At 38.7% G+C, this 26,731-nt stretch overlaps 1 protein-coding gene across 8 annotated transcripts in view; it reads left to right on the forward strand.

Annotated features, from left to right (window-relative positions):
* Positions 1 to 26,731, forward strand: part of SLC44A5 (solute carrier family 44 member 5) — a 318,856-nt gene that overhangs the window by 22,366 nt on the left and 269,759 nt on the right. Inside the window, exon 2 of one of the 8 annotated variants that reach the window (XM_054690897.1) lies at positions 9,513 to 9,584. The exons of 4 other annotated variants lie outside the window; for them this stretch is intronic. The gene's annotated coding sequence lies outside the window, so the exon portion shown is untranslated. Of the gene's footprint in view, positions 1 to 9,512; positions 9,585 to 18,224; positions 18,300 to 19,339; positions 19,407 to 25,334; positions 25,425 to 26,731 lie in introns of those variants that run through there. 3 more of the 8 variants (XM_054690899.1, XM_054690900.1, XM_054690898.1) reach the window with 3 other exon arrangements.

Raw genomic sequence — 26,731 nt, forward strand, 5'->3', positions numbered from 1 at the left:
AATAGGTTCTGCCACCCGCCACATCAACACAAAACAAATGAGACTTTAGTGGGAAGGAACTTGAATACAATTAATGAACAATACAGAAAAGACAAAGAATGTAGTTTCTAAATCAAGCACCCAAAGTTACCTGTCCCCTGTGGGTAAAAGTCCATCCAAACAGGATTGGTCCAGAGCAAGGCCCCAAAGCCTGCCACAAATCTAAAGCATCTTCCAGTGGGGACCCACAGAAAAGGATCAGAAACAACCAGACAAGTCTGGAGGGAAAAGAGCAAAATCAAAATCAAGACAAAAACTGCCATTTTCACCTCCCCCCGGGTCTCTCACCCACATCTGTGTCACCCAGTCCATGACCAAAAGGCAAGTGCAGTTTCTTCATGTGTCTCTCGGCTCCATGTGCCTCCTCCAGGTCTCCTTCTGGCTCTCCATCCTGCTTCCTTCCTTCCTCAGTCTCTTTTGCAGCCTCTTCTCTCCCTGCTCAGCTCCACCCTCCCTTGGGTGGGGCAGGAAACCTGGAACCTCCCCCTTTCGTGGGGACCACCCTGTTACAAATGTTGCTAGTGCCATTTTTTCTTTAAAACTAAGACCCAACATGGAACAATTTTAACAGAAAGACTACATGATCAATTTTTAGATAATGAACTTTGGTTTTTGAAAAATCTTGATCATATATTGTAATATAAGAACTAGATCCCTCTCCAATTTCCTTTTTAAAGTCTTTGTGTACTAAGCCTAATGGTCCTTGACTTGCTTTAGGTAATGAAAGAATTAAATCATTGGAGTCATTATATGTTGAATTGGGGCTGTCTTCGTCAGCCTTCAGGGTCTTGACTGTCTTTGTTTTAAATGGGCAAAATTCAATAATATCATTTGTTTTTAAATCATTCATTGCCTTGGGATATTTCTAACTTTTTGATGTGTACTTATAGCTAGGAGTCATGGTTAGTAGGTATCTGGGAAAGATTCTTTCCTCTCCACAGGCACTAATCCTATGTAGGAGATTTTTTTTTTTTTAAGATTTACTTATTTATACAAGAACTGGGGCATAAGCCAGATGTGCGGGAGGGTGAGAGGATTCACCTGAGATAGAGCGGGAAACAGAACAGCAGACTGACTGAAATACACTGCTGAGGGGAGAAGTGGGAGAGACACGAGGGGTCTGCTGCGTCATGTGGGTATCTCCCTGGCTGGCCGGCTGGCCAGAGCAAACCCACACTGCAGACAGCTTCACAGCACTGCGCTCAACCCACTGCACCACCCGGGAGGCCCCTATGTAGGAGATTTTGATTAAAAACAAAACAAAACAAAACACAAAACTGCAATATCCTTAGTGTATTGGGCCTAACTTATTATTATTTCTAGTTCTTAGAAATCCTGTAGTGAAAGTAATTGTAAAGTGTCATGACCCTTTCTGCTAACAAATCTGGTTATCTAGTAGTTTTTATTTTCTCCCTGAACAAGGGACAATGAAACTGTTGAGACAACATAAGAAGATGCAAATATTCGATTGACTCTCAAACCATAAGTTTAAGAGCTCATCGGATGAGAAACTCACTCTCATTGTTTGAGAGGGTGCTAATTCATTATTTAGAATGACGCAAGTTTTGCTTCTTGTTTTCTGGGCTCATAGATCTTACAACTATCCATAAGTATTCTTTAAAACTGAGGATTTTGCCTTTTTATTTTATTTTTTGCTCTTATAATACTAGTATTACTTTGGGAACTTAGATTTGCACCTTTTGATCTTAGAAATATAATTTTTTTTACTCTATTATGTATGTCTGTGTTTTAGGAAGTGCCTAATAATGGGCCCTCTGCTTTTAATGTTTTATTGAGCGATATTTAGGCAATATAAGTACAACCATAAAAACATACCCACTAGATTATTTCCAATTTTCAAATACTAAAAATATATATGCAAAATGCTATACTCATTCCTTGCAAAAACATTCCTTGTAAAAACATACAAAAATTTGACTTGAGATCTTCAAAGTCAGTAGCCTTTTGTGTTATCTTCCTAAATTCCTCATGCAGATTAGGTGGATTGACAATTTTTAGTACAAATAATTGAATTTTAGTCCAAAAAATTTTTTTTTGTTAAAACAGACTATAGACTCATTTTAATTTTGCTGTCTTAAATACTTCTCCAATCCCTGTCTATTGAAAAAGCTGTTTTCTCATCTTCTGTCATTTCAAAGGCAATCTTAGGTCTCAACCCACTATGTACGACTCTTGATAAGAGTTGTAATTAGTAGGAAAGAATCTCTTAAGAGCATTAAATCCATAAAAAAAAAAGGGTATCTGTTTAGAAATCATGATGAAGAGGAATATATTAGTGCAGGGATATGAGTAAAAATATATCCTTTTAACAGATTTTGCTTAGTGGCTTAGAATTTGTTCTTCTTCTGCAATCTTAAACTTAAGTATTCTGGCCAAATGCTGCTGATTAGTCAAGGCATTTCCCTTTATTTTGAATTGACTTCAGTAGTCATCCAAATGTAATTTCCCAACATAACAACCCTTTTTTCCTGGTAAATTAATGGTCATAAGTTAGAGTCCATTTCATTTCTTGACTGAAACTCCTACCTACAGTAATTTAAACCAGGAATCATAATTCTTTGTTTAATATGAATATTTAAAGTCTAAAGGGTTCCAGTTTAAAATCAATATTACTTATTATGTTATAAATATTAATATGTACCATTTTAGCACATATGGTAAATTTTGTATATTAATGTTTTCATATTTTGAATGCTTAAATTTGGCAATGTAGACTTTTCCTTGTATAAAAACATATGGTATAATATACCATAAGAAAATGAGGTATTTAGTAAATAAAATATTTGGGTTAATTGAAAATTATTATATATACGTTATAAACTCATAAATGATTTGGCAAATATTACAGCACAATAAAATGCCTATACTGCTAAAACTATGCAAAATAATCAAGTCTTTCTAATAGTGAGTCAGTATAATTACTATGAACATTTGCAGTCATTGTGCTATAAATATAGAGAGGTACTAATTAAGAGAGCTCTAGTTATGTTATATTTCAGAAAGTCACCTGAATACTGTTCATTATGATCCTGTTATGTATAGGTTTAAAAAAAAAGGTGAAAATAACAGAGGAAGACAGAATCTAGAATGCTAGATTTTTTTCCCTTTGCTATTTCAGAAATTTATTACAGAACTTGAATAAAATTCTTTTAATTGTTTAGACCTGTTTGATGTTTAGCATTTAAGAAATCATAGACTGGGAAATAAATGCATATGACTGGTCACTTTTGTAATCTTTCTTAAAATATACTTAGGGAAAATGCATTTAGTGACTGTTTTCAGGGAATTAAAAACTAGTTTTCAGCAACTCATTCTTGTAAGGAATGTCTTTGAAACTTTATGATCATTAGTTCTTAATGTTAATTGAATATTGAAGACAAAACAAAAGCAAAATATTGAGAAGCAACAAAATGTTTTGAAACCAATATAATCTATAATCAGAGCACATACTGAAAAAACATAAAAAATTTCTGATGTGATTGTATAAACAAATATCCTGAGTAAACAATAACTGACACTTACTGTACTTAGTATTTATCAGACACATTTTTAAATGCTTTGTACTTATTGACTTAATGACTTCAATTACTACTTAATAAGAATTTATTGTGTACCTACTCTGTGCCACCTGTTAGCTTAAGCTCTAAGGATATATACTGGATAATGAAATAGGAAAAAAAAATCTGCCCTCAGGTAATTTATATTCTGGTGGAAAAAGACACATAATAATAAAATTAATTAATTCAAACATAGTGTGCTATATAGTGATAAGTTTTATGTTGAAAAGTAAGAGTAAAGGGAGAAAGAATGTGTGAGTGAATGTGGGGTTTCTTTTATTTTAAAGCGGTTAGTCAGAAAAGGCCTCATTGAGACTGGCATTCAACCAAAGACCTGAGATAGTGTGTGAATCTCTGGACCTCTTAAAGAAGAAAGGCCCAGAAAGAAAGAACAAGTGCAAAGACCCTGAGGCTGAGTTTTGCACATTCATTCCAGGTTTAACAGAGAAGTCCTTGGGGTAGGAATCAAGAGAATGAGGCGGGAGAGTAACAGGAGATGAGGTCAAAGAGATAATGAAGGACCTGATCATGATGACTTAGGTTTTTATTTTAAGATACAAAGTTAATGAAGGATTTGAGCAGAGAAGCGACACAATATGATTTTATTTTAACAAGATTTCTTTAACTGCTGTTTTCAGAATAGACTGTGGAAGGCAAGGGTTGGAATAGGTGATGGTTCTTGGAATAGGTTTGTACAGTTGTCGAGTTGTAGTGAGAATTGGTTGGATTCTGGAATTGTTTGAAAGAGTCAGTAGGCTGTAGTATCTTGAGAGGCAAAGTATCAAGGATGACTTAAGTCTTTGGCCTTGAATAGTGCAGAGAGGGAATTATCATGGAGCTGTAAAAGACATGTGGAAGGAGCAGATTGGGAATAGAAAGATCTGGAATTCAGGGCCTCCCCTGGTGGTGCAGTGGTTGAGTGCTGGGCTGCGAAGCTGCCTGCAGCCTCCGCAGCGACAGTTCGATCCCCGGCCACTGGCGAGGGCCCCACATGGCACGCAGACCTATCCTGCCACCCGCTGCTCTCCTCGGCAGTGTACTTTGTCAGTCTGCCTGTTCTGCTTTCCGCTCTGTCTCTGGTGAATTCTCTTGCCCTCCTGCGCTTCTGACTGTACCCAGTGCATGTATAAATAAATAAATATATCTTAAAAAGGAAAGAAAGAAAGAAAGAAAGACCTGGAATTCAGTTTTGGACATTTCTGAATTTGAGGAGCCTGCTGGATATCAAAGTAAAGACAAATCCTCACTGTAATTCCCTGTAGTAGTTGCTACCATTGTCCCCTTTGTGCAAAGTGTCAGTACAATAACATTAACTGCTCTTTATTCAGTCAGGAAGTAACAGAAGCAGGATTCAAACCCAAGCAGTCTGATACCACAGCTCCTGATTATAAACATTAAAAAATTAGAAATGAATGTGGTCATGTTGAATTATATAGAATTATAACATGGAAAAATCCTATACCCATCAGACCTAGGGTGTATGGAACTTAGATTAAAATGACTCTTCTTAAAGGAACATTTATACAATTTAAGTGATTTGTGCTTTCTGTGTCTATATCTATGTCTACCTCTCTCTTCACCTTTATTTTAGAGTACTTCTCCACACCTGTCAAACAGAGTAGGAAGGAGTTTTCCATGCTGCATAATTCTAAATGACTGTGGCCCCAGTTTCTATTTTGATCATTGTAACATTTCTTTCACTGTTGGTATTCACTCCTCTTTAGCCTCAAGATATCCAGTATTTTATCTTCAATAAATCTCCTGCTATCCCTGATAACATCCTGGCTTTCCAGAGTCTATCACTAATGGCATTATTCAGGGTTAGTATATCCTTATAGTTCCGTTTTGCCCAATTCACTTATAGTCATTTATCTTACTACATGACAGCCATTTTGGTGTCCTTTTTTCAACTAATCTCACCCAGCCTAGATAATTTGTGTTGCCTGGTAGATATATAACTCTGCAAAACAAACGATCATAATTTAAATATATGTCTTCTGCATTAAATAGTATAGTATTAGTGTAGACCACTCTATATAATTTTTATTATGATACATATCACAAAGAGTACCTTGTACATGTCTCCAAATGTACCTTAGGAAGATTTTAACTGACATAGATAGCAAAGAGTGAAACTTGATTTTGTGCACGTATTCTTTGGAAGACTGTGAAGATGTATAAACCCTTATAATCACTATGTCTTTATTTTTATTGAAGTTATTTTATGGAAGCAATTGACAAGGTCACATTGCTGTCTTTTTTTTTTTTTTAAGTTTTATTTATTTATACAAGCACTGGGTATAGTCAGAAGCACAGGAGGGTGAGAGAATTCACCAGAGCCAGAGCGGGGAGCAGAGCAGGCAGAGGGACTGAGGTACACTGCTGAGGGGAGCAGCGGGGAGCAGCGGGGAGCAGCGGGCGGCAGGAGAGGTCTGCGCGCCATGTGGGACCCTCCTCCGGTAGCCAGGGAGCAGCCGGGGATTGAACCTGCACTGCAGAGGCTGCAGGCAGCTTAGCAACCCAGCGCTCAACCGCTGCGCCACCGGGGAGGCCCATATTGAAGTTATTTTAAAGAAAGTACTATTGTTTTACACCCTTGTTAGTATTTTGCCAATATGGGATTTCCCCTTTTAGGTGTGGTCAACCATATCTCTCCCACCACCAGAGCTTCCAGAGCATCCATAATGTCCACCATGGTCCATTGTGCTCTCTCCTCCCCCATATCACCTCTGGATGTCTCATTCTATGTTCATCTTTCAAGAGCTGGTTTTAATGTTTGTCTTTGGCTCTTTGGTTTCTCTCTTTTTCTTTAAATGGGTATATGTTATTGCAGTATATTGATGATTTTTTTTTTTTTTTTTTTTTTTGCGTAGAAGAACTGGAATGTAAACCAGAGGTACGGGGTGGGAGGGTGGTGGTGAGAGGATTCACCAGAGACTGGGGGGGGGGGCAGAACAGGTGGATTTACTGAACTACACTGCCAAGGGGAGCAGCAGGCGAGACAGGAGAGGTCTGCTGCACCATAAATGGGTTAGCTCCCTGGCTGGGGATCAGGCCGTAGGCATGATAGTGCTGAGATTTAACCTCTAAGCCAGCAGCTAGGCCCCTTTTGGTTTCTCTATATTCCGCATATAAGTAACACCATCTGGTAATTTTCTTTCTTCTTCTGGCTTATTTTGCTTAGCATAATCCCTTCTAGTTCCATTCATTGTTGCTGCAAATGACATGAGTTTATATATATATTTTTTTAAAGATTTATTTTTATTTATTTATACAAGCACTGGGTACAGTCAGAAGCGCGGGAGGGTGAGAGAATTCACCAGAGCCAGAGCGGGGAGCAGAGCAGGCAGAAGGACCAAAGTGCGCTGCTGAGGGGAGCAGTGGGCAGCAGGAGAGGTCTGCGTGCCATGTGGGACCCTCCTCCAGTGGCCGGGGAGCTGTCGGGGATTGAACCGGCGCTGCAGAGGCTGCGGGCAGCTTCGCAACCCAGCGCTCAACCGCTGTGCCACCAGGGAGGCCCGAGTTTATATTTTTTGATCACTGAATAGTATCCTACTGTGTATATCACATCTTCTTGATCCATTCATCTGTTTTGGGGAAATTAGATTGTTTCCATATCTTGGCTATTGTAAATAGTGCTGCAATAAACATAAGCGTGCAGATATCCTATCAAATTAGTGTTTTTGTGTTCTTTAGGTAAATAGATTACTAAGAGTGAAATCACTAGGTCATATGGTAGATTCAGTTTTAGTCTTGTGAATGTCCTCCACATTTCTTTCCACAGGGGCTAGACCACTCTACATTCCTACCAATTAAGTAAGAGGGTTCCTTTTTCTCTACACTCTCACTGGCACCTGTTTCTGGCCTTTTCAGTATGTACCATTCTCACTGTGTGATGTGGTATCTCATTGTAGTTTTGACTTGCATTTTTCTGTACTATTCTATTCTAATTATCTAAACAATTGTAGAGTTAAAAAATTAATTTTTAAGGAATTATGGTTTGGGCTACATTTTCCACTAGCTCATAGGAAATGTTTTATATGTTAGTATGACATCCCTGGATATATATATTTGTAAATGAATGGTTGACATATCATTAACAATTCAGCAATTCAACAATTCAGCACTCCCCTAATCAATACAAGTGTAGTGCATACTCAATAACATAATCTATTTGTTACTTGGCAGTTGGTCCCATCAGAATGTGTACAATATTATTAAAAACTAATTTTTCCTCTTTATATTGAATACAATATATTGAGTACAATATTATAAAAAGCTAATTTTTCCCCTTTTGTATTGAGTACACTGTGTTACTCCATGATTAAAGTGTTAAATTTTGAACTCATTATATTTCCTACTTAGAAATAATGATACATGTGGCTGGAAGCATTTAGTGAAACAATATAATTTGTTGAGGGAATTTAATCTTAGACTGCATTGAAACAGTATATGATTTGGCGTTAAGAAACTTGATTAAGGGCCTCCCTGGTGGTGCAGCAGCTTGAGCGCCACTCTGTGAAGCTGTCCACAGCCTCTGCAAGGCAGGTTCAATTTCTGGCTGGCCAGGGAGATACCCACATGGTGCGGCAGTCCTCTCCTGTCTCACCCACTGCTCCCCTCAGCAGTGTATTTTGGTCCGTTTGCCTATTCTGTTTCCCATTCTGTCTCTGGCGAATCCTCTCACCCTCCTGTGCCTCTGGCCTGTACCCCAGTTCTTGTATAAAAATAAATAAATCTTCAAAAAAAAAAAAGAAACTCGATTAATTATTAAAAATGTGGAGGGTGTAGAAATTAAGTTGTTTTAGTAAAAACAAATGATTCTGGGATTTTTTACTTCTCTAAACTTTAGTGAGCATTTTTAAAAAAAGATTTATTTATTCGTGCATACAAGATCTGGGGTACAGGCCAGATGAGAGGATTCACCAGAGACAGATCGGGGAACAGAAGAGACAGTCTGACTGAAATACACTGCTGAGGGGAGCAGCAGGCGAGACAGGAGAGGTCCGCCGTGCTATGTGGGTATCTCGCCAGCCTGGCCGGGATCTAACCTGCACCACAGAGGCTGCAGACAGCTTCACAGAGCTGCGCTCAACTGCCTGTGCCACCAGGGGAGGCCCTTTAGTAAGCATTTTAATGTATTATGAGTTTTCTCTAAAAAACAGGAGTGCTAGCCTCCCTCTTTTGTGAACATCTGCTTCTCAGAAGCCCCCTCCCTGAGTCTTCCCTTATTCTTCACTGTCTTTGTTTATTATCCCAAAGGTAATGTACTGCTGCCATTCATTTCCAAAACCAGCGTGTTCTTTTGTGTTTGACTCCTATTAGTTCTCGGGTATGCTGCATATTAATGTTCATAAATGCATAATTTTTCTTTCTCCTTCTGTATCTTTTATTGCCTAAATAATTTGCTTGTATTATTTAGAGCCCTGCAATATAGACTTAGTGCTTTTGCTAATCACTGGATCTAGGAGAGCACAGAACCACATCTAAGGTATAAGGTGGATATACTACTGGGATGATCTTGCAGTGTGCAGGTGTTGGATTTTGGGGTGTCTGTAGGATTGAAGTTCCAGTGGAGATGGGTCCCTGAAGGTTACTTTTTCCACAGTTTTGTTGAAGAGCCCAATTTTTTTCTGCTCTTATCTTACTAAGCAGTTTGTTTTATCACTACTGCTGAATTATAGTTAAATATCAGGAATATTATTTTCAATATTTCATCAAGATTTATTTCTTAAAACTCATAAATTTCAGGTGACAAGAAGAAGAAAAGTTCTCAAATTTTGTTATAGATAATAATTTATTATTAGGATATGTTAGTTTAAGCCAGGGAGACTAAAGCCAAATGATACTATTTAGATCTTTTACTAAACAATATCATTGTCTATTTTCTGTCAGGCTTCCTTAAGATCAGATTGCTGCAATGCATTCTAGCTGGAACAACCTTTGAAAATACAACTCAGAAAATGAGTAAGGCCTGATCTTTTTCGTAGGATAAGGCATAAAGAGAACATTGTTTCTGTCTGTCAGTTTTACAGATTACACCTAGATACAACTCAAGGTTTTGGGTTAATGTATTCTGCTTTCTTTGCTTATCCTTTTCCCAATGCTACCTCATGAAACTTATTCAGCTGAGATTGGAATGAGTGAGACTTTTGCTGACAGTGTCTAGCTCTGCCATTTTTGCTGATGCATTAGGTACACCAGTACATGGAGTGCATAATTATCTTTACCATATATGTTATACCCAGGTAGAAGATGTAAGCACTATATTTGTGCCATTTTCTGGAACTACTCCCTACTGGATTAGGGGTGAATTAGGGGTGGAGGTTTGGGGTCCATGAAGAATCAGAATCTTTCCCTAGCCAACTTGAGACTTGACTGGTTGTCACGGGGTTATAATTCCAATTGTTTAAACTCTGGAATTACAGTTATTTGTAAGCTTTAATGTCTTCAGCCTTTTTTTTTTTAAAGATTTATCTTTATGCATACAATAACCAGGGTACAGGCCAGAGGTGCAGGGCATGAGAGGATTCACCAGAGACAGAGTGGGGAGCAGAACAGGTAGATCTACTGAAATACACTGCTGAGGGGAGCAGTGGGTGAGGCAAGAGAGATTAGTTGTGCCACTTGGGTCAGTTCCCTGGATGGGGATTGAACTCAAGTCTCAGTGGCTGGCTATAGCTTGATAGTGCTGTGCCTTTAACCCCTGTAGCACCATGGAGGTACTGTCCTCCATCTCTTGATGACAAAGGAGACTAAATCAGAAGACAGAAGCAAAAGATCAATAGGAATAGGCATATTCTAGTAATAGTCAACCATAACACTGAGTGAAGGTCTGGCACATCCAAAGAAATTAGAAGAGACTTTGTTTATAATAGGAGTCTAGGGCCAAAATTCAATTTTCAAGGTGTCCCACCTCTAGATAAGCCCTTCTTTATGTTTTTAGTTCCCTGGTGACCTTGGAGCTCTGCTCAAGGTGGTTGCTGTAACTCATCTGTAAACACAAGCCTCAGAGAGAAAGTTAGATAAGTTTTTTCTACTTTGGTACTCTTTAGGTTCTGAGAGCAATTTAGCTATTTAGCCTTGGTTATACTCAGACTTACTTTTACTTTCTCATGGATAGCACTCTCTTTCTTGGATCTTATGTTTTCTTTCTGACTTAAGCCCTCAAGTTAACTTCCTAAGGAAAATGTTTAGGGCTCCTTGACTTGATTGTTGTGTGAGTGTTGGAGGCTTCCACACATCAACAAGAACCAGGAGGTATCTGAGAATTTAACTCAATTTTGATGCTATCTATGTGAATAGTATCTACCTAGATAGATCTCACAGGTTAAGTGCTTGGTTGGCCACTTCCACTTTGGATGCTGGTCCTCTTCAGATGCTGGTCATCATTATCTGCTTCAGATTTATTGGTTACAGATCAGCATTACCCACTCCTCAGTTTTGATTAACTGCTAGAGGGGCTCCTAGAATGCAGTCATGTTTACTCACTAGAGGACTGGTTTATTATAAGCAAACAGCCAGATGGAAGAAATGCATCAGACAAGGTACAGAGAAAGGGTGCAGAGCTCCTGTGTCCTCTTCTAGTGCACCATTCTCTCCAAATCTCCACATGTTCACCCGCCCAGAAGCTCTCCAAAGCCCATCCTCACTTGTGTGTACTCTTATTTTCTCTGAAACTTATTAATGATCACTGAGCATTCTGGATTTATCCTCTTTGTTTCTTGGTTCTATATTTTTCTGTTTCTTTGTCCTGTTGCTCTTTGTGCTGGGAGATTTCCCTGGTTTCTCTTCTAGTAACTCTCTCGAATTATATCTTTTATTTAAGAGCACTTTCTTATTTAGTGGTATTTGTTTATCATATCTACTTCACATTTACGGATTCCGCATTTTCTAGAATCTCTCTAAGCATAATATTTTAAGACTTTTAAAGTTATCTTAAATACCCTGGATTATCATTGTTTCCTGCAAGTTCATCTATATATTTTTCTGGTTTTACTCAAATGTCTGATGATTTTAATGAGTTATTCATTTGGAAGAATGAAACTGACTGGAGTCAGTGACTGTTCTTAACAGTGATTGGTAAAAATATTAGAATTTTCTTAAATGATAGGGAAATAGTCATATTCATTTTGGGAAATAGTTTAAATTTGTTCATGATTTCTAGAGCCATAAACAAGAAGTGACCCAGATCAAGTTAGTCTTAAAAAATAAACTAAATTAAACTTTGTTTATATGATTAAACTGAATTTTTTCTGCTCATGGCATTTTCAAGTTTATTGTTCATTCAATTTTGGGTTTTACATACCTTACCTCCGTTGTCCCTCTGTTGGTAAAACTCTGAGGTACATGGTCTACTATGGCTCCAAAGTTGCAGAATTAAGCTCCAGGTGCCAATAATATCTTGTTTGATAATGAAACTTTATTGGTTCTCTATGCTATAACTCACTTTTCCTCTCCTCTACTCATGTTTCCTGGTATCACCACTTACATAAATTGTTTATGTTCAAAGCTTTATCTAGAGTCTGAGGAATCCAAATGCAGATATTATGGGTTATTTTTTTTTCTTCATTATAATTTTAATGAAAGCTCAGGTAGAAAAACAGGTATTTTTGAGGTCTTAATATATTCAATCTGTGCCAGTTAAACAATATTGTAATGAGTATTATGGGTCAGGCATTATTCAAGGGGCATAGTATAATGAGTTCTACCTTCAAAGAACTTGTATTCTACAGAGCAGATAATCCATACAGCAGAATGTTTTAGGTGTACTTAAAAGAAGTTGAGGTTTATGTATCATGGGACTTAGCAAACATGAGAAATTCTTTACAGATGGGTGATCAGGGATGACATCAGGAAGAGGTAGCATTTGAGTTGGATAGATGGCAAATGAATTTGAAAACAAAATGCTGGGTTGGACATGCCTATGAACTCAGTCTTCAAGAGGCATGTGTATAAAACAAATACGAATATTATACAAAACACAGATATCTATGTAATTTTAAATTGCAAGATGTTCATAGGAATATTTTTTTAAACATTTATTTATTTATTTATACAAGCACTGGGAATAGTCAAAAGCGCGGGAGGGTGAGAGAATTCACCAGAGCCAGAGTGGGGAACAGAACAGGCCTACTAACGAAACACACTGCTAAGGGGAGCAGCGGGTGAGACAGGAGAGGTCTGTCGCACCATGTGGGACCCTCGCCGGCCCGCTGGGGATCCAACCGGCGCTGCAGAGGCTGCGGGCAGCTTTGCAGCCCAGCGCTCAACTGCTGCGCCACCAGGGGAGGACCTGTTCATAAGAATATTGATGGAAATTGGCGATAAGTAGTTTATATAGTTTGGAGACTGGATTTGCTGTGGGAAACAAATGGGAATCATTATAGTCCTCTGTGAAGGGAAATGAAAAACATCTGTAAGGAGAAAAGTTGTGATTTAGGGTATTTTTTAAAAAAGATTTATGCATACAAAAGCTGGGGTACAGGCCAGACATGTCGGGGGTGAGAGGATTCACCAAAGACAGAGTGGAGAACAGAACAGGCAGATGGACTGAAATACACTGCTGTGGGGAGCAGTGGGCGAGTCAGGAGAGATCTGCTGTGCCATGTGGGTTGCTCCCTGGCCGGCCCGGGGACTGAACTCCTGCTGCAGTGGTTGTGGACAGCTTCATAGGTTGTGTCTTAACCCCTTGCGCCACCAGGGAAGCCCCTGGTTTAGGGTATAAAATTCTTGTGAGGAATGGATTGATGGAGGGGAGGAAGTGGCTGTTACAGGTGGGTGTATCATTGTGGGATAGATACCATGGGACTGGCCATCTACTGGCCAGTTTGAGAAATGTTCTGAACAAAACTAAATTACCAAAGGGGGAATAGCAGATAGAAGTAATGGAAAATGGGAAAGCAGGAAAAACTTGAAGGAAGAGGACTAACTCATTGGAGTCTCTCCAAGTGAGAAATACCTGCACTCAGTTCTGCCTGGAATTGAGAAGCCAAGCTGGGTAGCTTACTGACAAGAGCTCTATTTCATTTATTTGTCCTGTCAATATTCCTGCCTATTTGTCTCTTTAACAGTTGATGGGGAATGACACGAACCTATTGAAGGTTTAGCTTTGGCTTTACTTGAAAAGATCCTAAGATGTTTCAATGGGAACCTATTAAAGAATTAGAAAGTACTGTATTCTGCATTGATAATAAAGTCTTGAGCCTACGTGAATGACTCTTAGAGATTTCATATTGTCCATTGGAATTTCTATTTAAATTGATTTATTGCTGTGGTCAGACCAGTTATTTTCTGATTTGCATATGAAGGCTTTCTATACAGAGAAAAAGTGCAAACCAGAATCTACTGTTTTCCTACAATGTCAATTTCTTAGGCACCAATCTATAAATTAGTGTTATTAGTGAGGAAAAGACACCCTGTGTCTAGCTACGTGTATTTAACTGTGCTGAGAAAACTGTGCTCATTACGATAGCTATAGGGTAGCTCTAGCTACACATTAATAAGTTATGAGCTACTATTTCAGAGAAATTGCTCTGCCAATAATAAATAGCCTATGTTCTATTTTTCTTCTCCCTTGGATATCTGTATGGAATGAAATTAATTCAGAAAACAACTATCTTAGAGAAGCGGGAAAACTTAAATCATCACATTATCGGCCTTTCTCCCCTTTCCCAACCTTTTTAAACAGCACTTAGAATTATTCTAGCTTTTTTTTTTTGTGGGATCCTCACCAGCTGCGGGGAACAAACCAGCGCTCAACCGCTGCGCCACCAGGGGAGACCCTATTCTAGCATTTTAATTCCTCTTTCAGACCCTAACTCTTAAACATTTATTTTATTTCACACATCCTTTTGAGGTCACCTCCTGCTGTCTTTTCTGTTAACAATGACTAAGGTGGTTTCATACTCTTCCAGATTTCCTCCATTTTTACCTATTAGTAATTTTACTCTAAAGAGCTTTTTCTTTTGTCATTCAGTGACATGGAAATAGGCTATTGTACAGAAATTCTGGATTTTTTTTTTTTGCACAGAAGAATTGGGGTATAGACCAGAGGTGCAGGGGGTGAGAGGATTGGGAGCAGAACAGGCAGACTTACTGAAATACACTGCTGAGGGGAGCAGTGCATGAGACAGGGGAGGTCTGCTGTGCCATGTGGGTTAGCTCTCTGGCCTGGGATAGAACTCAGGCCATCATGGTGATAGCCCTGAGACTTAACCCCTAGACCACCAGGAAGGTCCCACAGAAATTCTATTCTTTATGGGTTTTGGAATCAGCAATTTCTCAGAAACCTCAGATACTTAAAGAATTCCTTTCTTCCAGTCTCACCTGCTCTGTTAATAAATATGTCATTGTTTATATCCTACAGTAATGTAATTAGAATATTGTTGCCTGGATATTGTCAGAAATTTCTGTTATCAAATTATGCTAAAGGCTCTAATGTCAGGGAAGGAGGCACATCTTCTGGGGGAACTTCTGAATCTGTCATGTACGGTATGGAGATATACTTAAGAAAATAGCCTCTTTTCTGTTTCATATTTAGCTTTGGGAAAGAAAAAAACAACAACATCCTGAAGCAACCAGGAATAGCTGAGTAGCTGCAGTAATAATATGATTCTGAACTCATTCACTTCCTACATCTTATAATCTTTAGTCTAAGAATCCTGAAAGAGACGTTGCAGATTAAGTATCTACCTCTGCATCCACTCAACATTCCCATTTAGTACATGATTGGTGAAAATACAAGATTAGAGATAGAACAACATAATATAATATCTTAAAGTGTGGGCTCTGGAGTCAGACATTGAAATCCAGATGTCCCACTTAAAATTATGAGATTTCAGACAGGTCAATTGACCTCCCTTCTACTTAAAACAGTAAACTGGAAATATTGATAATATCTATACTGCTGAATTGTTGAGATTAAGTGAGGAGCTGGGATATTTTAAATATTAAATAAATTAAGTTGTTATTGTTGCTTTTTGAATATGAAGGGTAATTTCTTTGCATTTGTGCTAAAAGCTTTTATTGGCTCTTGTCAAAGACATGCAGTTAGCCCACTTTTTTGAATGAAATCTATCTGTTGTGGTCTGCATTGTACCAAAATAACTTAGTAACCTAATTTTCACTTTATTCACATGTATATACATGTTAGGGTTACTTTTGTAAAATCTGGCTTTATTTTCACAAAGGTTTTAACTAAAAGGTTGTTAAAGATGATAAAAAATCCTTACTTTTTAACAACATGATATATTTTCACACTGGTATTGGGGCTTTGGCCAGTGCTATTTTGCATGACTCCTTAAAGTTTCAAAAAGAAAAACAATACATATTCTGCTTGAGTTGTAGCTGGAATTAACTTTTTTTTTATTTCATAAACTCAGTCTCTGATTTTTGAAAAATAAAAGCATTTTTATTGATAATGTCATGCTGTTAGAGGGCAGGGAGAGGGGCACCCAAGACCCTGCAAACCTGCCTGCTCTAAATAGGTTCTGCCATCTGCTGCATCAACACAAAACATATGAGACTTTAATGGGAAGGAACTTTAGTACAATTAGGAAACAATACAGGAACGACAAAGAATATAGTTTCTAAATCAAGCACCCAAAGTTACCCGTCCCCTCGTGGTTGTAAAAGTCCACCCAAGAGGGATTGGCCTAGAGCAAGGCCCCAAGCTTTCCAGAAGTCTAAAGCATCTTCCAGTGGGGACCCACAGAAAAGGATCAGAAATAACCAGACAAGTCTGGAAGGAAAAGAGCAAAATCAAAATCAAGACAAAAACCGCCATTGTCACCTCCCCATGGGTCTCTCATCCACATCTGTGTCACCTACCACGACCAAAAGGCAAGCACAGTTTCTTCACATGTCTCTCGGCTCCATGTGCCTCCTCTAGGTCTTCTTCTGGCTCTCCATCCTGCTTCCTTCCTTCCTCAGTCTCTTCTGCAGCTTTTTCTCTCTTGCTCAGCTCCACCCTCCCTTGGGTGGGGTAGGAAACCTGGAACCTCCCCCTTTCCTGGGGACCACCCTGTTACAATGCTATCAAAATAATTTCTGAATCCCAGAAAAAATTTTAGTTGTTACAAATATACTCCAGGTGACTATCATAGGTATAACCATAGTATAACTGTTATTGGGGTAACTCCTGTCCCTTTTTAATTTTGTATTTTATTTTGTAATCATCAGCACTGAGTCTCATAACCTCTGGTGCTGTGGCATTCTGTTGTCTTCCAGTTCTCAGAGGCCCCAAGCATTGATTTTCAGACTGCCTCATTACTGCATAATATTCCTGGTTCATTGTCATGAACAGATAGCCTAAAGTAGAATGCATGCCATTTAAAGACAGTGATGCTTTCTTTCCTTTTCTTTTTACATTTGAAAAATAGCACTTTCAATATTAAGTTTGGGACACCAAATTGAATTGCACAAAACTTCAAAGTTTGTGTCTCCAATGCTACTTTACTACTTATAAACTCTATCCTTACCAGGCAGGGAAAATAGTTCATATTTATTTAGTAGCTTCCCAGTGCCACATACTTTGCATGAATTATATTATTCCTGGAGGTAGGAAATGATGCCTTCATTTTATAGAGGAGCAAACTGAAAGCCAAATAGGCAAAATGATTTGCAAAACTAATAGGTGTAAAGCTAGAACTTGAACCAGTTCTAACACCAAAGATTGTCCACATTTCCACTCTGTTGCTTTGGAGTGAAGGAGAAATAAATGCATGTAGTGAAAGTGGAAATAATTACCACCATCTGGAAACACAGTTCTGCCAAGTTCCCATATGAAAAGTGCTGGACTTTTTTATGGGAAATATTGAAACATAAAGCTGAACCCCTTTACAGAATGATCTCACTCCTATTTAAAAAAAGTCACTGATATAGATACATTTTAGTTCCGAGTTTTGTTGCCATACAGGAGGGTATAGCACTGGCCATAATTATTGCTGTTATAACTTTTTACATTAATGGCAATTTTGTGAGACTAGGTGAATTTTCCTATTTAGAAAAGGCTTGATTGTTCTCTCAAGACTTCCCTTAATCTCCTGCTGAGAGCTTGTTAAACATTTTGAGGATGAACTAATCAGTGTTTTGCATCCTTTCAATAATGTGGATGCTTTTTTTCCCCAGCATAATTTAATGTGAGAATATTTGGATGGAAATACTCCCTCACTACTCGTGCTCTGGGTAAATGGGCTGATTTAGTGATCCTGGTGGCTAGGCAACCTCATTAGGGTTTAACCTGAAGTAGAGTCTTCAGATAAATGTTTGTAATGGGCAACAATTTATAAATAAGTTATAATCATTTATTTGCTCATTCTCAGAATTAATGGTTCCAGGTCCCTTGAAGATACTGAAATTCCTTCTGGGGGAATTATGAGAGGAAGTTGATTCACAGAATTCTCACAGCCAAATAGATAAGCTTTCAATAGTGCCTATTACTGTTGAAAACCAAATTTGCTCTTCTCCATCTCTTCTACATAGAATTGGAATGCTGATTTTGAAACTAATTCTCCCCAAAGGAGAAACAGCTCTTATTTTCCTGTAAAAGCCATCAGCACTGCTTCTTTGGGTTTAATGTTAGTAGATTATAATGCTTTTCATGTTGTTTCAGAGTAAAGACAGTTCATTTGAAAGCTATGGGTGTATCACAATTTGTGACAAGGAGTGAGTATGTATATGGTTAGTACTCTAATTTGTGAGGTGAAAATGTTTTGGTGTATTTGATCAAAAGAATCTTTTATAATTTCTTCATTATTTAAATGTTAGGGATGAGGCTAATAAAGTAGTCTTTTTTTTTCCTGTATATGCTACAGGTACTGATTTCAATTTCAGAATTACAGGTATAATTCAGATTTTTACATTATTTATTACTACTCTGACTATTTTCCAATTAAATGTTTTGAAGATACATTTCTTATAATTTGATTTGAAACAAAGTTGGAAATCATTTTCATTTTTTGATTTTTCAGACACATGTATGCAAACAAAAGCAAATGCCTCAGTGGATACCATATCGGACCACCTATGTTATTTTCTGTTTTTATATGGCTTAGGATGATGATTTCGCATAAATATAACCACTTCTCTTACAGTTGATGCCAAGACCATGACCTTGGTTTGTCTTATAGCGGAGGATTTATAATTCCTTCAGATCCATATATAAAACACAAATTATTTATGTATATATATGTGTACACACATATATAATTTTTATAAGCTATTATAAAAGTTTAATTATTTGTGACTATTTTTTGGCTGTCATTTAAAATATTATATAAAATATTTTTTTCAAGTAATAGTAAAGATAGTATTTGAATTGGATAGAAAGTTTCACTCAAAATTTTGGAGTTCATAGTGGGCAGAACAGATAAACTACTTTTTGAAATGGTTTTTGAGTAAATGCCTCCATTTTTAAGGTGTTCCACATAGTTTATTTTAAAGATTTAATTTACACTTATCTTCTTACCTTTTTTTTCAATGTTTTTTTCAGTGTTGGTAAAGCAACTGATCCTAAACTGTTAATGGTAGCAACTGGTCAACTTAGTTTTATATCTCCTACAAAAACTCTCCATGATATTTTACTATGAAACTATTTACGTCCAAATTCCTTGTTTTCCTGCAAGGGTTCTTTTATGTATATACTTTTATGTAACGTTCTTGTATAAAGTATACTACAATAACATAAAAGATATATGTAATTTGTGTTTTCAGTTACACAAAATCCAATTATTGTCTATCAAAGAGAAAAAGCAGCAAATGTGTTTCAGTAATTAAAGAGAACCCAAAGTAAGTAATATCAAAACAGAAAAAAAAATTGAAATGTGATATACATATATATTTGGAAAAACCTTAATGCTTTCCCATGAAATGTTTATTGAGTTGTTTCACATATTGAAGATTACTGCAATGACCATGATAGCTAAGACAGATATATAGGAGCAAAAAATCAGACAACTAAGAATAGTGGATGGTGTTGATGTGGTTCCTTGGAATCTGTGGGTTTGGAGTGTGGGGTTCTTGGGGTCACTCTGGGAAAGGTTACACCAGAGCTCCCGTTTCAGGGACACGCGACGATTTTCCCAGGCGAGTTTCTCCACGAGACAGAGATGGTACTTTTATTTAAAGGGCAGGTTTATCAGGAAAAGGGACAGAAGAGTAAAGTACACTTGTATAGACACAAGCAGGCAGGAAGAGCTGCTAAGAGGCCTGCATGGTTGCAGGCAGGCGGCCTTGAAGAGAGTGGCCTCCACTGAGGGAGGTCAGTGAAGGGAAGTCCAGGCATGGTACAGGTCATGGGCCGGCAGGAAGGCTGCTGCCCTGTAGAGGAGAGTTGGTGAAAAGAAGCACCTGCAGAGTCACAGGTGGGCAGAGCTGTCCCAAACAGAGACTGACCTGATACCGTCTTCTTCTTCTTCATTTTTTTAAAAAGATTTATTTATTTATTTATACAAGCACTGGGTACAGTCAAAAGCGCTGGAGGGTGAGAGAATTCATCAGAGCCAGAGCAGGTTGCAGAACAGGCAGAAGGACCGAAGTACGCTGCTGAGGGGAGCAGCGGGCGGCAGGAGAGGTCTGTGCGCCATGTGGGACCCTCCTCTGGTGGCCGGGGAGCATCCGGGGAGCATCCGGGGATCGAACCAATGCTGCAGAGGCTGCGGGCAGCTTCGCAACCCAGCGCTCAACCGCTGCGCCACCGGGGAGGCCCTTCTTCATTTTTTAAAATATTTATTTATTTATTTATACAAGCACTGGGTACAGTCAGAAGCGTGGGAGGGTGACAGAATTCACCAGAGCCAGAGCAGGAAGCGGAACAGGAAGACTGACGAAATACACTGCTGAGGGGAGCAACAGGCGGCAGGAGAGGTCTGTGCACCACGTGGGGATCGAACCTGCGCTGTAGAGGCTGCGCGCAGCCTGGCAACCCAGTGCTCAACCACTGCGCCACCAGGGGAGGCCCCAGTCTTCTTATGTTTGGGAGAGGTCACTCCTTGTGAGCTGTCAGTTGGTGGCTAATTTTGGAGAACTATATAGAATTTGAAAGGGACCAGAGATTCTACAATGGGCTCAATCTGCATATCTTTACTCTTGGATGCACCCTTGGATATCTGCTTGGATGTGATGCTTTGTAATCTAGGCTTCAGTGCCTAAGGATACTAGTCTGCACCTAAGGATACTGGTTTCCCCAACTGGGCCATCTGCGCCTAAGGATCTTAGTTTCCATAACTGTGAAGGATCTTGGTTTTCACAGCTGTGTCAATGGCTATGCTAATCTCTTCTACCCCCACCTCCTTGTGAGCCAGGTTTCTGGTCTTGTGGCATACCTCCTTTTCAGTTTTTTTTTTTTCTCCCCCTATTCTGGTCCTCCGTCAGTGTCACTCATTTGATAGAGAAATAGACTGTAGGAGGATATGTTAGGGGGAATGGATGTCCTGAACAAACTCCACAAACAGATTTTATGGACCCCACCCCCACCCAAGACCAAAGTGATCCAAGACACCAAGGACTGCAAATTCCATAACGTCATCACCGCTGCAGGGAAGATTGCTGGGATCTGAGGGGGGATAGTTAAGCAGCCAGGCTTGGTATATAACCAGACATGTGGACCGTGGGGGTCACTTGCTTTTTTGCCAGCTTTCAGCATGCTATTGGGGTTTCAGCTCAGCGGAAATGGTAGGACAAATTCACCAATTCTCTCTCTCTCTCTCTCTCTCTCTCTCTCTCTCTCTCTCTCTCTGAGTTATTCATTTCCTCATTTACCCTTTTTGTATATAAGCCCTTTATTACCCCTTTTTGTTGTACCTTCCCCTATGTGTTGGGGGAAAAGGATGTCCTAAAGCTAATTCCATACAGGCTTTGTGGACTCCACCCCCACCCCAGGCCAAAGCCAAAGACACTAGAAACTCCAAATCCCATCACTACCAAAGGGAAGGTGGCTGGGACCTGAGGGTGGGGTTAAGCAGCCAGGTTGATATAAGGCAGACACCTGGGCTTTGGAGGGGTTCCCCCATTCTGGCTCTCTGCCAGCTCGCAGAGTCCGGCCAGCTCTGAGAGTTCCTTTGGGTTTCCAGGTCGTCGGATCGGGTAGGACGCATTAAAGACTTTATTTCCCTATTTTCTCCCTGAGTTGTACATTTTCCTTATTTCCTTTTCCCTTGTAAATAAACCTTTTATTAACCTTTTGTGTATGCCTGTAATGGAATATTAAGTCCCTTTTAAGCGCGCGGGTGAGGACCCACAGCTAGGCAAACTGTTCAATATTGGGGCTGCCCTATAACAGCTGGTGCCCAACGTGGTTTCCAAGCTGTATCAGGGCTGCCCTATAACATACGTTCCTCCTATAAGTGAAACCATCAAATATTTTTCCTTTCCTTCTGGCTTATTTCACTGAGCATAATCCCTTCCAGCTCCATTCATGTTGCTGCGAATGGCATGAGTTTATCTTTTTTGATATTTGAATAATATTCCATTGTGTATATATACCACATCTTCTTGATACAGTCATCTACTTTTGGGCATTTGGGTTGTTCCCATAGCTTACCTATTGTAAATAGTGCTGCAATAAACATAGGGGCACAGGTACCCTTTTGAATTAATGTTTTTGTGTCTTTTGGGTAGATTCCTAGGAGTGAAATTGCTGGATCATATGGAAGTTCTATTTTCAGTAGTTTTTTTTTTTTATTATTTTTGTTTGTTTGTTTGTTTGTTTGTTTTTGTTTTTATACATGCACTGGGTACAGTCAGAAGCGCGGGAGGGTGAGAGAATTCACCAGAGCCAGATCAGGGAGCAGAACAGGCAGAAGGACCGAAGTACACTGCTGAGGGGAGCAGCGGGCGGCAGGAGAGGTCTGCGCGCCATGTGGGACCCTCCTCCGGTGGCCGGGGAGCAGCCGGGGATCGAACTGGCACCGCAGAGGCTGCCGGCAGCTTCGCAACCCAGCGCTCAACTGCTGCGCCACCAGGGAGGCCCCTATCTTCAGTAGTTTTAGTAATCTTCACACAGCTTACCATAGTGGTTGGACCAGTTTGCAGTCCCACAGGTAGTGTAGGAGAGTTCCTTTTTCTCTACATCCTCACCAACGTTTCCTGTTTTGTTTTGTTTTTTAATATGAACCATTCTCACTGATGTAAGGTGGCATCTCATTGTGATTTTGATTTGCCTTTCCCTGATTATGGGATGTTCAACATCTTTTGATATACCTGTTGGTCATTTGCAGTTCCTGTTTGGAGAAGTATCTTTTTAGCTCTTCTGCCCATTTTTTGACTGGATTGTTTGTTTTTGTTGAGTAGTGTGAGCTCTCAGAGCTTTGTAGATCTTTGTTATCAGTCCCTTATCAGTAGTATTGTGTGTAAAAATTTTCTCCCAGTCAGTAGGGTGACTCTTTGTTTGGTTAATATCTCTTTTGCTATACAGAAGCTTTCAGTTTGATGTAGTCCCAGTTGTTCATCTTTTCCTTCACTTTTTTATTTTATTCAGTGTATTTTATGATTTCAGGTCTTTTATGTCCAATTTTTTCCATCCATTTTTAGTTGTTTTTTTGTGCATGGTCCTAGGTAATAGTCTGGTTTCATTCTTTTGCCTGTAGCAGTCCAGTTTTCCCAGCACCATTTATTGAACAAACTGTCCTTGTTTCATTGGATTTTTTGATGTGTTTCTAAAAATGTTTTAATAATTGAAATAAGAATTCTATTGGGGTGATAATGGGATAGGGGCAAAGGAAAAAGAAGATATGAATAATAAAATATGGGAAATATTACAGTCTCATATGACTAGAGGTAGGGTATTTATCAAAATGCTATTGAAAGATCTGAAAATGTGTTTGTTATAATAAAAGTATATTAATATGACTTGATAGGAAGGAGGCTGTATCTTCAAATAAAATATTCTCATTTCCTTTCTTGTAACATGAATCAGAGGATAGCCATCACTTTATGGTAAATTACAACAAGAATCATCAATAAATATAAAATTACCAGTGTGATAGTAAATGATAACTTTAAACACTTCTTTTCACTGTTTTTATCAAAAATGTGAAATCTTACTATGCATATAGTGGAGACAGGATCATAAAGAAATTGAAAGGATTCTGTGGTATGAAAGTTGGCATTTAAAAACTCAGCAACAACAAAGAAAATAATCCAGTCAAAAAATGGGCAGAAGAGCTAAAAAGAAACTTCTCTGAAGAGGAAATGCAAATGGCCAACAGACATATGAAAAAATGTTCAACATCACTTGTAATTAGGGAAATGCAAATCAAAACTACCATGAGATACTGTTAGGGGGAAAAGGCAGTCCCAAAGCAAATTCCATACAGGCTTTGTGGACTCCACCCCCACCCCAGGTCAAAGCCAAAGACACTGGGAACTCCAAATCCCATCACCACCAAAGGGAAGGTGGCTGGGACCTGAGGGTGGGGTTAAGCAGCCAGGTGGATACAAAAGGCAGACACGTGGGCTTTGGGGGGCTCTCCATTTTGGGGCCCTCGGCCAGCTTGCGGCGTCCGTCTAGCTCTGAGAGTGACTTTGGGGTTTCCAGGTCGTCGGATCGGGTAGGACGCATTAAAGACTTTATTTCCCTATTTTCTCCCTGAGTTGTACATTTTCCTTATTTCTTTTTCTCTTGTAAATAAACCTTTTATTAACCCTTTTGCGTGTGTCTGTAGTAGAGTATTCATAAGTCCCTTTAAAGCGCGCGGGTGAGGACCCACAGCCAGGAACCCGTTTAATATCGGGGTTGCTCTATAACAATACCATCTCACACCAGTGAGAATGGCACATATTAAAAAAACTAGCAACAACAAATGTTGGCGAGGGTGTGGAGAAAAAGGAACTCTTCTGCACTGTTGGTGGGAGTGCAAACTGGTCCAACCACTATGGAGAGCTGTGTGGAGATTTCTGGACCTACTAAACATAGAGCTTCCATATGATCCAGCAATTCCACTCCTAGGTATTTACCCAAAGGACACAGAAACATCAATTCCAAAGAACACCTGCACCCCTATGTTTATAGCAGCACTGTTTACAATAGCTAAGCTTTGGAAACAACCCAAATGCCCAAAACTAGATGACTGGATCAAGAAGATGTGGTACATATATACCATGGAATATTACTCAGCATTCAAAAAAGATAAACACATGCAATTTGCAGCAACATGGATGGCGCTGGAAGGGATCATGCTCAGCGAAATAAGCCAAAAAGAAAAAGAAAAATACCGGATGGTCTCACTCATAGCAGGAATCTAGAAAACTTAAATAAGGGACCAGGAAAATGAATATAAGAAAGTGAAAATCAAAATCAACAAAAAACTATGAACCAGAGACACTTTTTGGGGGGTGGGGGGCGGGAGGGGAAGGATTGGGGTCAGAATGGGGCGTTTGCAATTGTATGGGGGAATATAAAAATAAAATTTATTATTAAAAAAAAAAAAGTTCCATATAAATGTTTTGAGGAAAAAAAAAAATAAAAACATTCTATTTTCAATTTTTAACATTCTATTTTCAATTTTTAATTCTATTTAGTCAAGAATCATAGGACTCCTCCAATACATCCAAAATGTTAATTTATAAAATATGTATTGATTATCTAAAATGTTGAAATATTGATCCTCTAAAGTATGGGATATTATAGGTGCTAGAGGTAAAGTAGTGAAAAATACCAAACTCACTGTTCTCACAGTATTTACATTTTCCTAGGAGAAGAAAGACCAAAAAAAAAAAAAAAGGACAAATGTATGTCGAGTTCCAACTTGCATTAAATATTATTGAGGAAATAATTAAGAAGTTAGAAGCAATTTTGTTTTTTTTAAGGTAAGAACAGTTTGAACAAATTATTCAAACACAGCTTCACTCTAGTAAATATATTTTTATTCTTGCCTTTTCTACTGTCAAGAGATTTACTAATAATAAATTGAGAGTATGCTGTGAGACTCCATGTCTAATTACACATAATTGATTTCTCCCCTTTTCACATGTTGCAAGCATCAGATTACAATTGTGGTAAATTTGGATCATGCAGAGACAGCATTTCAGATAAAAGTGGCCCATGGAAATAGAGACTGACATCTTGTTTGCTGGCAGAGTGGCAAATTAGCCTTATGGACAGATGTATCAAAGTTTGGAGTGAAATAGTCATAATCAGAGGTGATTTTTAAATCCTGTACGTCAGGTGTAAATAGAATTGCGTATATAATTTATTATCAACCTGCTTTTGGTTTTGGTCACTGAAAACATACATCTAAAGTATAATTAGAAATCTGGGGGCCTCACTGGTGACACAGCGCTGGGAAGCTGTGCTGCAGCCTCAGCAGTGCCGGCTGGATCCCCGCTGGCCTCAGAGCAACCCACATGGCAAGCAGACCTCTCCTGAAATGGCCCGCTGCTCCCCTCAGCAGTGTATTTCATCAGTCTGCCTGTTCTGTTCCCCTCTCTGTCTCTGGTGAATCCTCTCACCCTCCCATGCATCTGGACTGTACTCAGGCTCTTGTGTAAATAAAATAAATCTTTAAAAAAAAAAAAAAATCTGAGTAAGACGTTGGCAATTACCATGCTTTTAAACCTTTCATAAAGGGCAATAAACTATGCTTGTCTTTAATACCCATTTCTATTGGTTTTAGTTCAATGCAATATCTGTGCTAAGTGTCTAGGCAGTAGTCTGAAATCTCCAACAGAAAATAACTGATGTGTTACATAACCAAAACAGTTGATCTTTGCCAAAGTAATTTGAAAATTTGTGTTACATTTTGTCTAGTGATAAAATTTTAGATAGTATGTTTCTAAAATTTCTGAGGCGTAAACTATACATTGCACTTGCTATTATTGAGCATCTTGCTCAGCTATCTTGCAGTTACTGCTAAAGAAGGAATAAAATGAAAAATATGAAAGAAACAGAAATCAGAAATAGAAGGGTGTATTGCTTTGTAATGATAGCACATATCAAATTGTCATCATTAGATTGTGAACATATTTTGGAGGGGAGGAACTGCTTTATTTCATTTCTGAACCTAGCTCAATGCATGGCTCATAGTAGCTGCTTAATAGATGGCCGCTGAATGTAGCCATGTGCTTTTGGAGTGGGCTAAAATATAATGAAGCTTCATTAATTTATTTTTATTGTT

This window comes from Talpa occidentalis, unplaced genomic scaffold (genome assembly GCF_014898055.3).
Source record: "Talpa occidentalis isolate TD23 unplaced genomic scaffold, MPIMG_talOcc4v2.1 talOcc4.9, whole genome shotgun sequence".
Taxonomy (NCBI): Eukaryota; Metazoa; Chordata; class Mammalia; order Eulipotyphla; family Talpidae; genus Talpa; species Talpa occidentalis.